Source organism: Manacus candei, unplaced genomic scaffold (assembly GCF_025592945.1).
Source record: "Manacus candei isolate 608988 ecotype Guabito, Panama unplaced genomic scaffold, ASM2559294v1 h1tg000017l, whole genome shotgun sequence".
Lineage (NCBI taxonomy): Eukaryota > Metazoa > Chordata > Aves > Passeriformes > Pipridae > Manacus > Manacus candei.
In genome coordinates, this window is record NW_026138065.1 from 11,143,658 (window position 1) to 11,157,762 (window position 14,105).

The following is a 14,105-nucleotide window of genomic DNA, read 5'->3' on the forward strand; positions in this document are numbered from 1 at the left end:
CAGTTGTGCTAATTACATCCTCACATTTGGCCATTTTAGATGCAATTAAAAAAGACATTAAACACTTTCATCTGCGCATTGTAATCTCCCTATTATCTTCTCCATTCCTGGAGTAATGAGCTAACATTTTCCTCCATCTCCTTTTTAGTGAATGATTAAATTCTGTTACCTTCTGTGTCTCTTGCTAATTTAATTTTAATTTTCCAGACCTTGCTTTACATGACTATGTTCATACTCATCCTTGGACATCTGGTTTTGTTTCTTCTTGTTGTGGTTCCTTATTGTCTTTGAGACCAATGAAAAGAAGTCAGAGTTGTTTATTTCTAGTCTTTTCTCTGCATCTCCACTTCTGTGTTTAGTGTTGTTTCTTTGGGGAACTACTAACTCTCTCTAAGTCCTCTGTTTCTTGGCAGCTTCCCAAGCTTATTGAAGTCTGTCTGTCTGAAACTCGTTGGGTTAGTTTTTTTCTCTTCTCCTGACTTGCCTCTCCAAGGACCATGAAATTTACCTTTTCATGGTAACTCCCATCCACATTGCCTTCCACCTTCCCTTTCTTACACTGTTCCTCCCTCGTGCTGAGACTCAAACCTAGAGGACCTTTTTCCTCTAATTCCTTTCTGGGTCTTCTGAATACAAACAAAAGTTGTGATAAAACAGTGCCATAAAGGGGCTGAAGAGTTTTTATGCTGCTGAATTCTGTTTGTTCAACAAATGTCTCTAACTGTAGCTAAAATATTCCACTTCCCACAAGACCTGTGCTTCAGATGTCTCTGATAGTTATTCTCAAAGAGCCTCATACATCTTATCTTCATAAATGGATGGCCTTTAACAGACTCCAGTAAACTCTGACAATGGTGTCCTATTTCCACCTTTGCATACTTTCAGCAAGGCTAACTCCATCTGTCAGAACAAGCTTATACATACAATGCTTACAAAGTGATGCTTCTTATCTCTTTGCTGTCCATTCTTCCTGAACAAGCAGCATCCTTTTCTGTCAGCGTTCCAGTCATACGAGTGATTCAGCCATGTCTCTGTGATTTCAGTGAGGCTGTAATCTGTATTAAAACTCCAAGTTAGAATACAGAGAATGCTTATTAAATGCTGATTTCACTATGCTGCTTTCACTACTATGCCAACATCTAAGACTGATGCATTATTCTCTCGTTCCTTCTGTGGCATTGTGACAAAAAACATTTTCCTTCTTAGTTTTAAGGTCTTCCTCTTCTCTAGTTTGCTGTGGTGTATGTGTGAGCACATACTGATCATGTGGGTTTTATTCCCTGCACAGTCTTTTTCCTGAAACATCATGTCATAGGTGAGAAAATGAGGGTTTTTTGAGTCTCAACATTATTTTATTCTTTTTGTGGTTACTGGTGCTTAGGACACTAGTCTGAAGTCTTTCAAGCCAGCATTTGCTCTCAGGAATCATGAGTAATGACTCTTTCTCTAAACCAGAACAAGTTGCCTTAAAAATACATTTGTCTCAGTTCAAGAATGAAATTTCAATAATCGGGATGAGTTGACGACATAAATGTACCACTAGGAATAAGTGAAGAGGTGGGGGAAAGTGCCTGTGTTACTAAGCAGAATTTAATCTATTTCCTACAGACTAGATAGACGGAGCTCTTTCCGTTCCTTAAGTTGGAAGGGGTTGTAGCATGCCATACCAGCAGGAATGCTCACTTCATCTACATGCAGGAGTTTTTTCTAACCTCAGTGACCACACAGCCCAGACCCAAAGTTCTCAGCAATAACACAAATGGAGGGAATTGTCAGTCATGGGAATGCTTCAACACATTCTGTGTTGCCCAGAAATGTAAGAGACCATCTGGAATTAGTGTTGAATATTTTTGTTAATGACCTCATGATGGAATATTGAGAATGTTTATTAAATTTACAGATGACACCAGGCAGAGATTACTTGTGAGTCTGGTAGAGGACAGGATTAGAATTCAAAATTATCTTGCCCACACTGGATGGATGCTCTGAAAAAAAAAATATAATGCAATTTGAAGAAGACATACAATACATACACTTAGACAGGAATGATCATCAGCATAAGCCCATAATGACAATTTTTAGAAAGTTTGCACAAAAACAACTGGGAAGAACTTCAGCAGATCACAGAAGGAGTTGTCAAATGTGCAACTGTATCATACTCCTGTGAAAATGTCAAATATTATCCTGGGATATATAAGTAGGAATTGATCTTGGATGATACATTCTACTTAGCACTGGGAGGGCCTCAGGGGCAGTACATGGTCCAGTTTTGGGCACTGCACTTCTGAAAAGATACAGAGTGTTTGGAGGAAGGCAGGGCAGGAGCAACACGGTAATGCAGAAGACTGGCAAAATTGGAATTGGAGAAGTGTGCAAGGAGGCTCTTTAACAGTGGAAGAAGCATGAAATAAACTTCAGATAAACAAAACTTCTTCAGAGAGGAAGGAAAGTACCTATTGTCCCAGCCTGAGAACTCAAAGACATAAGTGCATCAGGAAAGATGCAGATCAGGCATTGCTAGGAAAACTTTCCTGCTGGTCAGAAGAGTGTCACACTGAAAGGAGTTTTCTGGGAAAGAGGTCTCTACTCTGGAAAACCTAAAGACATGCATTTTCAGTTAAGGTGAATTGTTGGTACAGAAAGCTTTGGGCCTTTGGGCAGCCTCTCAAAGAGGTCTGGCTAGCTGAATACACAACTGTGGCCTATGAACCAGAAATAAAGGCAATATTGTAAATCAAGAAACTTAAAGGAGTTATCCACTTGCATCCTGTCTTGAATCTAAGCAACCTTGAGCCATGTCCACTCTTAAAAAAAGTCAGACATTGTTCCTACATGCTCAAAATGGGTACTCCAACTGCACTGGGATCCTATGTTCTCTGTCACTTGGAGATGTTTAACCATGTCCTGCTTAATGGCTCCTGAATGCCTCAGGTATGCCTGGGTGGAAGGCACCCACTGGGCTGCAGTTCACCAAGGGGTAATGCTACTCTGCCAGCAAGGCATACCACCAAGAAGGTCATGGTCTTGGGAACCAAGGGAGCAAGGAGTAACCTGATCATCTTTAATTGAGTATGACCTGTATTTAGAGCACTGGTTATGCAGAGATGGTGTCCTTCCAAATGGAGTTTAGATTTGCCTGTCTTCCATTTATTTAAAGTTATTACCTCTGCATTTGTTCTGTTTGGCCTTCAATGATGTTCCAAGTAAGTAATTTTAAACTCCTATGATACACATTATGCCTGACAAATGGTGCCCACAATGGAAAATTCTAGGAGTTTCATGATGAAAACCATATTTAGTGTTAGTAGTATCCATATATAGTAGAGACTGATGGTAATAAAGTGAATAAAAAGCAATATGCTGGTAAAGATTGGAAATGAAATCTCTAGAGTGAGACTTTTTCATATGACATATGATTTAAAGGACATGCTAGAAATATTTTGGCGGGAGATCAAATACCACTGTTCTCCACATTTAGGTTTGATGTTTGATCTTTCTTCTTGGTCAGGTTCTAGAGAGAAAAACCACACACACACACATACATACACAAAAACTTCTTCTGTTCATCTTCTGTTTTTTTACTTGCAGCTCCTCCTCCCACTTCAGTGCAAGCCCCTCCCAGCTTCCACATCACCACAGGGTTATTAATCAGTTGTGATATCCACATGACCTCCAGTTTCTGCTCTCTTTGGTCCCTCTACTCCACTGGCTGAACTATTTCTAATTGGCTAATCAGCTTATCCGGTTTGGCTCTTGATGCAAACCAGGTCTAGACATGATCTATTCCTGGGAGGCCCCTGGGTTCAAGGGGCCAATCTCACACCCTGTCCATCACTATTGTCAGCACGGTACCCTATCTCAAAGACATGCCAATGAACATTAGTGAGAGATTAAAATGACAGCCTTGGTTTTCTTACATGCCTTTTAATCATCATAACATGCAGTCTAATGTTTCACTCTGTCTTCCTTTCCCTGCAAGACCATGTTCTCAAGGAAGAAACCAGGAGGGATGAGAACAGGTCAAAGACCACAGCAGGGTGAAAGCGGTGGAAAGGAATTAAAATGGAGGGTGGGGGAGGAGGAGGATGAGACAAGAGACAAAATCCAAGTCAGAATCTGGCAGCCAGACAGAGAGACAAGGCTAGAATTTAAATTCCTTCGTGTGGTTCCCACAGGCTGACATCTTATAGGTGCCACTCATGTCACACAATCATGCCACCAACATGTGCCAATGCTGGTGCCTACCACAGGCTGCCTGATATCCATAGCCACAGACGTGAAAGGTGATTTTCACAAGTGCTGCACATTTCAACTAGTCTTGGGAAGAGCTGGGAGGCTTGGCTGCTCTGGAAACCAAGCTGCCTTTATTGAAGTGCCTGCATATGGATTCAGTAGCTGACTTTTAGACCTTTGGGTTTCTGAAAAAGTCTCAACCTGGTCACTTAGCTGTAACTTTATGCAATTACCGGCCATTTAGACAAATGACAATCAGAGGGCTCCATGCAATAGGATCATGTCTGAATTCCTTCTTGGTCTCTCTGGTAGTGAATAGTTGGCGGCTCTTCTTAAACAAAGCCCCATTCTCTCTGCAAAGAAGTGTCAGTGTAAAAGGCGGATGGTCCCGTATGAATATCTGCTACACAGGCAGGCATAAAGAAGGTCTCCCATGCCCCAGTTGGAGAGCTGTGTGGCTGTGTTAACAGCATGCACAACTGAAGTTAATGACCTCACTTGTCCAAGACTTTCTTGTGCTCGGCCAGCTCTGAATGCAGACAGAGCAAGTTCACACCTGCCTGCAAAATACCATATGGACATCATCCGTAACAAACTTGCTCAGATGGTTCATTTCTAAGGGGCATTCAAACTTTTCCTAGATGTATGTGTGTTTTTTCCTCTTTCAGTCATGCTTTTACTTAAAATTTTAGCTAGAGTAATATCGCCTCCTTAGCTTTTCAGCTCCTTGGTCCAAAACTATTTGGCTGGTGGGATGTGTGAATTCCTTTAGCCAACCAGTGGAGCATGTAATTAGCTCTATATGCACGAATGAATTACGCATATGTTTTGCTATGTGGCTTCAGCTGGTAACTAAGCATGAGAAGTTTCCAGCTAGAAAAGGAAACCAGTGAGAAAGTTACGAAAGGCTGTGAAGTGGGCAGTGCACAGGACATGTCTGGTTTTCCTTTCTCCCTTTCTGCTACATACCTGATTCTTCCTGCATCCTCATTTTTTGGGCTGTGCTTTCATGGAATACATGTTCTTCAGAGGACACAGGGAGCATACTGCAGGACATGCTCTGTTTTCAGTGCGTCACATTCTGTTTTCACTCAGCACCGACTCTGGATGACTTTTCCTGATCCAGTAAAGATTAAGTTTGCCCAGCTGCAGAGGTTAGCATGAGTCCTGCTCACCCATCCCAGCCTGTCTGAGCAGGAGACAGAACCAGAGCCTTGCAATCACACACCTGTCCAGCTTATGAAGTTACTGTCTCTTGGCTGAAATGAGGTGTGCGGCTCTGTGTGTGTGTTGCTGAGGCTCTCACAATACAAAGTCAAATGAGTTTGCTTGAACCACTTCACAGTCCAGCTACATCATGTACTTGCAGATAGAGCTTACTGAGAAAGCAGCTGTCTTACTGAAGAGTTGCACTACTTTGCTCCTTTTTGTCATCTGTTTAACAATTCTTTAAGGATGCGAACTTTAAAGCAGGTCAGAGTTGAGGGAAATTTCATATTTGTCAGCCTTTTCTCAGTCTTTTAGTGCAGTACTCAGCTCATGTTGAGTTGGCCTTCTCTGAACAAGGGGAATGTAACCCTGCTGGTAGCATCATTATATTATTTATATAGCAAGTTACAGTGCAGAGTTCAGACTCTTTTTTTACATTTCTGGGTGGGAAAAAAAAATGATTAGAATGTTTTACATCAGCACAATTTACCCTGTCCATTTCAATACTAAATTTTTGTAATGCATCCTGGCATGTTAGAGTGATTATTTCTTAATATAAAGAATACCCTGATGCACAGACTTTCCTCCTGTTGAAATCCATCCTGCTTTTTAAAACAATACCATGCCCAGATGGAGTAGGATGGATAGAAACTAATATTTTCAAAGAGAGGATCTTTTAATAGACTATCAGATTTCACTCAATTTCGTGGTGAGAGAAAACCAGAAGTGGATTCAATGTAAATGCTGTTGTCTTTCACTGTTGTTGTACCAAACCGAGGTATCCAAGGCCCAAACCAATGTTAGCCCGAGTCAGCAGAAGTCTTTGCACCACCTCTCTGGTTCTCAGGCATTCAAATGAAAGCTATCCAGCTAGGCAGCACAGTCAGAGCCTCTGCCTCTGACCTCCCTCTGATATTGCACACCAGGCCACAGATTTTGCAGATGGGGAAAGGCTGAACAGCAAGCCTTTCGGCCTCTTATAGATGTGGTTAAATTATCTTAATGTATTTAAACAAAGTGCAATGTCAAAGTAGCATAAATACCATATTTCAGCAAAATGGCTGCTTCTCCAGTGTTCTGCTTGCTGATGCCAAATGAAATACTTCTCATTGTTTATTCACAAAATTCCTTCCTGCCCACTGAATTTTCATATTGATGGGCTGGGCCAAATAATCAGTTTCCTTTTAAAATAGAAAAACCGTTAGTTCATTCCAATAGGCTTTTCATGTTACATTAAAATCCCTTGGGAGTGCAACGTGATTAGCCTATTTTGGTTTTAATTACTGATGATTGGAGCCTACCTGTGGGGAAACTCTGAAAGGCACACATCAGCCAGCCATGCACACCGAGACATTTATGGGGCAGCTAAAGGAGGAGGCTTGAAATGTGTGGTAGCCATTTGGTATATTAGTAGTATTTCCAGCCTTTTTAAAAAGGATGCCCTATGTGCTAAGAAACACACCTGCATCACTTCAGAGATTAATGTGCAATTTCTTGGCAGTACGTGTGGACATTTCAGTTGTCCATTAGAACGATATAAAACCAGAGGAGAAATTTTTTTGATCAGCTTTAATTGAACAGGAATCTCTTTTCCTTAAAGTAACCTAGGTGTCTTGGGAAATTTACAAGCCTCCATGAATGCCTGGACAAAAAGTAAAGAAATGACAGAGGCCTCCAAAAGTATAAATCCTCCTCCATCCTCCTCCATTAGTCAAGTCTCTTCTGTGAATGAGTTAACTTAAAAAAAATCATATTACTAAGTATTTTATCAAAGCAAACATTTAATCAAAGTGAAAGCAAGAGATACTAGTCCCCTTCTGGAATGGGATGGAGACTGCCAAGATGTGTTTTAATTTCTTAAGAAAACAAACTATGTTAAACACTGGGTTTTAAGCAAGCAGATGCTCATTTATCATTCGTTTTGTCTGTGCATGCGCTTGCGATCCTGCTGAACACAAGTTTCATGAAATAGAAATGACCACATGGCCAATACCTCAAAAATTAATTCAACATGCCCTGCCTCTCGCGTGCAACACATCCTTTTAATGGTGCTTTTCTTCTTTTTTTTCAGCATTGGACAATGGAAACAGAACAACTGCCATCGTGGGAGTTTGGTTCATTGCAGAGACAAACTGTGACTGATGCCGTATGCTATGAGCAGAGTTTGGATACTTTGCAAAGGCTGTACTTTCACGGCCCCACTTCTTTCAGAGGTTATCTCACATTAAAAAAAAAAAAAAAAAAAGCTTTGCTACTGTTTTAACCCTGGTCTTGCTGCAGACTTCCTAACTGGGGTCCTAGACCATGTGAGAGGGCCTATAAGAAGTGACCTTCTGCTGCCTCAGAACCATGCTGAAGTGCTTTAGGCTGAGTGTTTGGGGTGCCAGAGATGTCCAGGGATGACAGCAGTTCATGCATGCACCAGGTTTTCTCCTCATACATCACAAAACAGCTAAAGGCTGGCTAAGGAAAACATGAGCAAGCAAAATAGAGTAGCATTATAAGCTTCAACTCCTAATTTGCAGGTACAATTGCCACAGTCACTGGAGATTTACATGGTAAGGGCCAGACTGATTTCAGACTGGTTGTTCGTGAGCAAAATTAAAGTAAGTGCAATTATGACCATGGGTCCTGATGCAGAAAAAAGACTCATTCAGTTGAACACAACTAATGGCCACACATGTCATTGAAGACCATAGCTTTCACCTTCCTCGTAAAGACTCAAGTGGCAGTCATGAACCTGAAGCATAGCCCAGTGACATCATTTATAGTTACCCACCTTGTCTTAGTCAGGGCAGTATGTTTCCCTAGTCAGCAGAGTATAACTTGTTCATTTTTTTGTATCATCCTTGTCATGCCCACTCTGCTGCTTTGTTCCTCTGCTAGTGATCACAACTCACCTGCTCAGCAGAGCTGCCCTAAAGCTCTACAAGCAAGAAGTGACACTGGCTGATGATGAATGCTATCAGCATATCATCAAAGTGACTGACATCTTTGACACCTCATAAACCCATACTTTAAACAGTCACATACCAAAAGAATCATTTGCTGACCTGTGCTGATGCAAACAGCAATAGCAGAAGCATGTTAAGTCTCCATACGCAGCTAACATTTTGATACTCTATATTATTAGATGCCACAATAATAATTAACTATAAATACCATACACCATGTATGTGACATAGCTACTCACCTCGGCTTGAACCTTGAGTTAAGGGCAGCAAGGATGACAGAAGCGAGAAAGGAACAGTGCCTGTGTTTCAGCTTGCCCCTTGCCTGCTTCCAGAGAAGTTGGGCCTCAGTTTCTTCAGATCCGAGTATTTGAAGAAATACTTGCTATCTGGAATATTCCCAGTCTACCAGGGAAGTAACCAGACATTTGTCTTCCCAACAGCGTTGAAAACCCCCACTGTGGCTGCCCACAAATAGAGACATTAGTCGTAATACTAGGGGTTAGGGGAATAGAGTATTTCATTTGGAAGGGACCTGCAATGATCATCTAGTTCAACTGCCTGACTAATTCAGGGCGAAACAAGTTAAACCATGTTTGGGGCATTGTTTAATTGCTTCTTATATGGCACTGACCACCTCACTAGAAAACCTGTTCAGTATTTGAACACCCTCTCAGTAAAGAAATGCTTCCTAATGTCCAGTCTAAATCTCCCCTGATGCAGTTTTTAACCGTTCCTATCAGTGGATCCCAGGGAGAAAAGCTCAGCATCTCCTATTCCACTTCCCCTCCTCAGAGAGCTGTAGAGAGCAAAGAGGTTACCCCTCAAACTTCTTTTCTACAAACTAGACAAGTCCTCATTGGACATTCCTTATAGCCCTTTCACCGGCTTTGTTGCCCTTCTCTGAATCCAGTGATCTTCACATCCTTCTTAATCTGTGGGGCCCAGAACTGCACACAGTGCTCAAGGTGAGACTGCACCAACGCTGCATACAGCAGAATAATCAGCTCTTTGGACCTGCTGGTTGTGCTCTGTTTGATGTGCCCCAGGAACGTGGTGCCCTCTTGGCTGCCAGGGCTCACTGCTGACTCACAGTGAGTCTGCTGCTGAGCAGGACCCCCAGAACCCTCCCTTCAAGCCACTCCTCTCCCAATTTATACTTGTGCTCAGCATTACTCTGGATTAGTTAAATTTCATCCTATTTATCATAGCCCAATGCTCCAGTCTACCTAGACCCCTCTCAAGGCCTTCTGTCCCTCAAGAGAGTGAACACCACCTCTCAGTTTGGTATCATCAGCAAACTTGCTAATGATGCATTCAAATCCTGTATATTGGACCTGATAGTGTCCTTTGCAAATAAATGCAAACTGATATTTTTGATTTCAGTTTTATATTTGATTAACCATTGTAATTTTAGAAAACAATTCATTGAGGTGTGGCCACATGTCACATCTCAATGAAAGCCTTTTGAACTGCAACTTTCTCTAAGGAAATTGATTTTGTGCTTTGAATTACCTGCAAATCACATTCATATGTCTGATTTTTTTTTCCTGGTACTATCATCTTAGTGTCAGCACTCAGGAAGGTTAACTAACAACAGGGATGAAAAGTCCTTAGAAAGACAGGCTCTGTTTGGTGCTGATTGCTAGGAAATCATTCCTAATGTCTTCATCTCTGCCTTTTCTTGCTTTTTGCGATGGTTACTCTGTTTGGTAACTGCCTACTCTACTCTTCAGAAAGGAATTTATTTTTCAGCCAAAGGAGAATAGACATTGGAAAAAGTCTGGAGGTGTCAAAACTGACAGCCAAACCTCACCAACACTCATAGGAGGAAATCCAGATATATCCAAGGGAGAGATCATTCACAGAAGAACCAAAATGGATTTGTGGAGAAGTATTTTAATAATATTAGCAACTAGTGTTTGTTTCAAAAGTCAGTATCCAGTGTGTGCATAGATGGTAAATATTTATTTTAAATAGTAATATTTTCAACATGGTGCTGGTCCACTGAGCAATGTCCTATTCAATATGTTCGTGAGTGAGCTGAGAAGGGACTCCAGGTTTCCTACTAGCCTGCTATCAACTTCTGTGCATGTCAGGTCATGCACTCCCCCTGGGCAGGTTGCCATTTCTCTGCCAAGGAAGAGGTGACTCCTATCTGCACTACATTACATAAACAAGTCACCCAACTTCACTGCTAAGGAGACATCTGTAGGATCAAGATCACACTCCATCTCCAACTCTCTGATTGCCTACTTTGTTCATAGTCTGGCTCACACTTAGGCTGAGGCCATTGATCTACAGGCCAGGGATAAACAGGCACAAAAGAGAGTGCTGACCAGGACTTGGATACTGCCCCCACAGGCATTGTGGGTCCCAGCAGGCTGGGCCATGCCCTGCGCTGAATGCTCTTGCACAGCAGTGGGTCCCATTAGCACTGTAATAAGCCATAGGCTGAGCTTTAAAATGACTATACAGAGAAGATCCAGGAGACAAACCTGGCTTACATGTTAGTTTATAAGAGTTTGGCCATCTTCTACTGTCATGTCTGAGAGTATTTCCTCAGAAAATTTTATTTTTTCCTTATCTCATGATTTGCTGTTTTTTTGTTTAAGGTTCCTGAAGCACAGTCCAAGCAGGTTGAACCTTGTGACTTGTGGCTGACTGAATAGTGCTTTGCAAACAAATGTGCCATGACCACAAACTAAAAACAGTGGGCTTCAGTCCCAGGGAGATCGCCTTTTGCAAGTCTAGTACCTCGCATAGTGGAGTCCATGTCTGCACACATCCAAAGTCCACTTCTGGAGAGGCAAGCTGGCCTTCAGACTGACACCCCAGCTGCCTGCTAACCTTCAGCCTTCCACAGCTACATCATCCCTGCAACATGAACAGTCCCTGTCTTGTGGTTCAGTGAAAAGGCAAACACGAACCATGGGGAAGAAATTACTACTCTGTTTTGGTTGTCCTTTCTGGCATCTGGTGGCATTCCCACCATGTCCCCTTGAAAGTCCTGATTGTTCTTTTAAGACTGCCTCCGTGTTGATAATTCAGTACAACAGCAGCACCTGTTATCCCAATCTCCTCCTCCAGTGCTGGCTGCCTTGGGCTTGTACAGCAGGTACCTCCTGCCTCTGCATCCCATTCTGCCTCACAGGGAAGGTATGGTCGGATGTCTCTGCTGGTCAATGAGTGTATTTAGCATACCAGCTCATGCTCAGTTCCCTGTACCTTTTCTGTGGCGATTTTACCTATTTGGTCTTTGGGTACAGCCCATGATGCAAAGCCTGGAGTCTCCCTCTGCTGAAGGACTGTCACTAGTTGTGGCAAAACACACAGATTGTCTAAGTCAGATGGTGTCTTTCAGAGACCTTCCTTCTAAGACTTTCTGTGCAGTGCTGCTCTTGTGCTGACCTCTGTCATCAGTACACCTGCTCAGGAAGGCTCACAGGCTGCAGCACAGTGACATGAAGTCTCCCTTGGTATTGTCTTCTGTACTGCAGCCTCAGATTTTTAACTTCCTGGTGGTACAGGAGAAGAGGAGCATAAGACAGGAAGATCAGGAGCCAGCAGTTTTAAACCGCCCCCTCTCCTGAATGCATCTGGCTTTTTAGAGAAAATTTCTATCTCAGAAGCCGTACTTATCTTATTTTACCCTCTTAAATAACTCAGCAACAATTCCTAGCCTTTCAAAAAGTGATAAGGGTGAATGCAAATGTTTGTGCCTCCCAGTGTGCATGTCCTCGATGTTGTCCATGCACCCCCCAACTTGCAGTTGTCTTGAGGCAGCAGCAACTATGTGACTGAGTTTGAGCCAATTATTTCAAAGGTTAACCCCTGAGGATTTTAACACCCTCACAAATCAACAGTGGTGAAGATGCTCGATGTGCACTTTGGCTTCACAAGACTATAGTCATGTCACTGTTACTAGAACAGATGTTGAGACCCATTTTATATATATATAAATTTATTTATTTTTAGTAAATTATATAAATGCACATATGCCAAATATAAGTGAATTACTATTATTATTATTATTATTATTCCTTTCTTAACATCTCAATTAGCCTATTTTTCAGAAGTCCTCTGACATCTGAAAGGTTGGCTTCTCAGCTCCATCTGTCCCATGCGTGCTCCCTAAAGCGGGGGAATGCAAATTATCAGCCCCATGGGGGCTGTAAAACCTAAATGCTTTAGGCAACCCAGAAGTCCTTTGCTCTATCATCCACCTTGACAGTAAGAGGCAATGGCCCTGTGAAAGGTTTACCTTGCTCCCAGCTAATTCTTTTTCTCACCTGGAGAAGGGAGGTCTAAGAGCAAATACCTCGGGATTTCTAGTTTCTGGACAGAAAGGGAACTTGTTGGTGTGCAGTTTGTTGGTTTGGGAAGTTTGTCTTTGCATAGACTACAGACTCTGATTAATGTGATGTTGTTGCTATGGCCATTGCTCTATCCTGCAATGTTTTCTGTTTCTGTCTTTGCTGACAAGGCCTTTAGCACCAGTCTAAGGGCAACTAGTAATAACAGGGAGGAACAGAGTCATAATGACCGTCCTCTGAGCAAACAATTGATATGCTAATGACGTTGGTGGGAACGCAGCTCCTATCTACAAAGACAGGGACTGGAGAATGAAAATAAGACAGGGCAAAGAACAGAGGGGATTAAAAAAATGAAGAAGAATCCTGTGGGATTTTTCCAAGGACCTAGAATAATCTTTGTGGAGGAAAGGGAAGGATCCAGTGTGATTTGTACTGGGAGCAAGTCTGGTTTATTGGCTGAGTTAGCAGAGGAACTGACTCAAATTTAATATTACTCCACCATAGAGAGGATATGGAAGTTTTTTTATTTGAATTTTATCTTCTGTGCACTTCTGGTACTGAGTAAACAGCTAAGTTGTTCCAGAATCCCATCTCAACCCAAAGGCAGGTTGCCTTTTCAAACCACCAATTATGTGCTCTAAACAGGTACAAAGGATGACCAGATCTCCCAGGTGCCTGGGGTCCTGAAGAATGGGGTGTTTTGAAAGTGGTGGCTGGAACACAAAGCAGTTGTGTTTGAGGCTTCACCTCTCTACAGAACAGCAAGCAAAGTCAGTGCCCTAGATGTGTTTCAAGACAGGTCATGGAGAAAAGGGAATTGCAGTCTTCCACAGTGTGTCAGGGCCATGGGAACAGTTATGTGAATACCTAAAGAGGAGATCTGCTCTGGCCAAGTCATGAGCAGTTGCATTTCACACTCATTCTTTTCTTATTTGCCACCAAAAATAATGTATGATTGAACTAACCATATTGTTTTAGAAAAAAATGCATTGTCAACCAAAGACTTCAAATAATGGAAAATCTGGAAATCTCTTGTGACTCTGCTCCAGTACTAACACCCTCACTATTACAGACTTATTTCTGCTCTCAATTTTTTGAACTTCAGCTTCCACATTTCAGAGTAAAGAACTGCTCTATCTAGATACTTTTTTGTGTAGACACTTTTTAACCCCAACCAAGTTATCTCTTAGCTGTCTCTTTGATCAGCTAAATAGATAGAATTTCTTAAATCTCTCTTTGTAGGGTGCATTTTTCTCACCAAGAACCATTTTCATTCAGTCTAGGATTTGAGCTGAACAAAGCTGAGGGAAAAACTTTGGCCAGACTCTGTTTTGAGAAAACTTAGGAGATAGATGTTAGTATCTGATTACATTTGGTGTTAATATAAACTTGATTA

The 14,105-nt window shown here is 41.9% G+C and overlaps 1 long non-coding RNA gene across 2 annotated transcripts; it reads right to left on the reverse strand.

Annotated features, from left to right (window-relative positions):
* Positions 1 to 923: 923 nt before the first annotated feature.
* On the reverse strand, positions 924 to 12,897 carry LOC127469224 (uncharacterized). Of its 2 annotated transcripts, none has more exons than XR_007903901.1 (4): positions 12,686 to 12,897; positions 11,151 to 11,270; positions 6,486 to 6,623; positions 924 to 1,055 (listed from the first exon to the last, which is right to left on the reverse strand). It is a non-coding gene; the product is annotated as an uncharacterized LOC127469224 (long non-coding RNA). The 2 variants fall into 2 exon arrangements; XR_007903902.1 differs by having other exon boundaries at positions 12,658 to 12,897.
* Between the last annotated feature and the right edge of the window lie 1,208 nt (positions 12,898 to 14,105).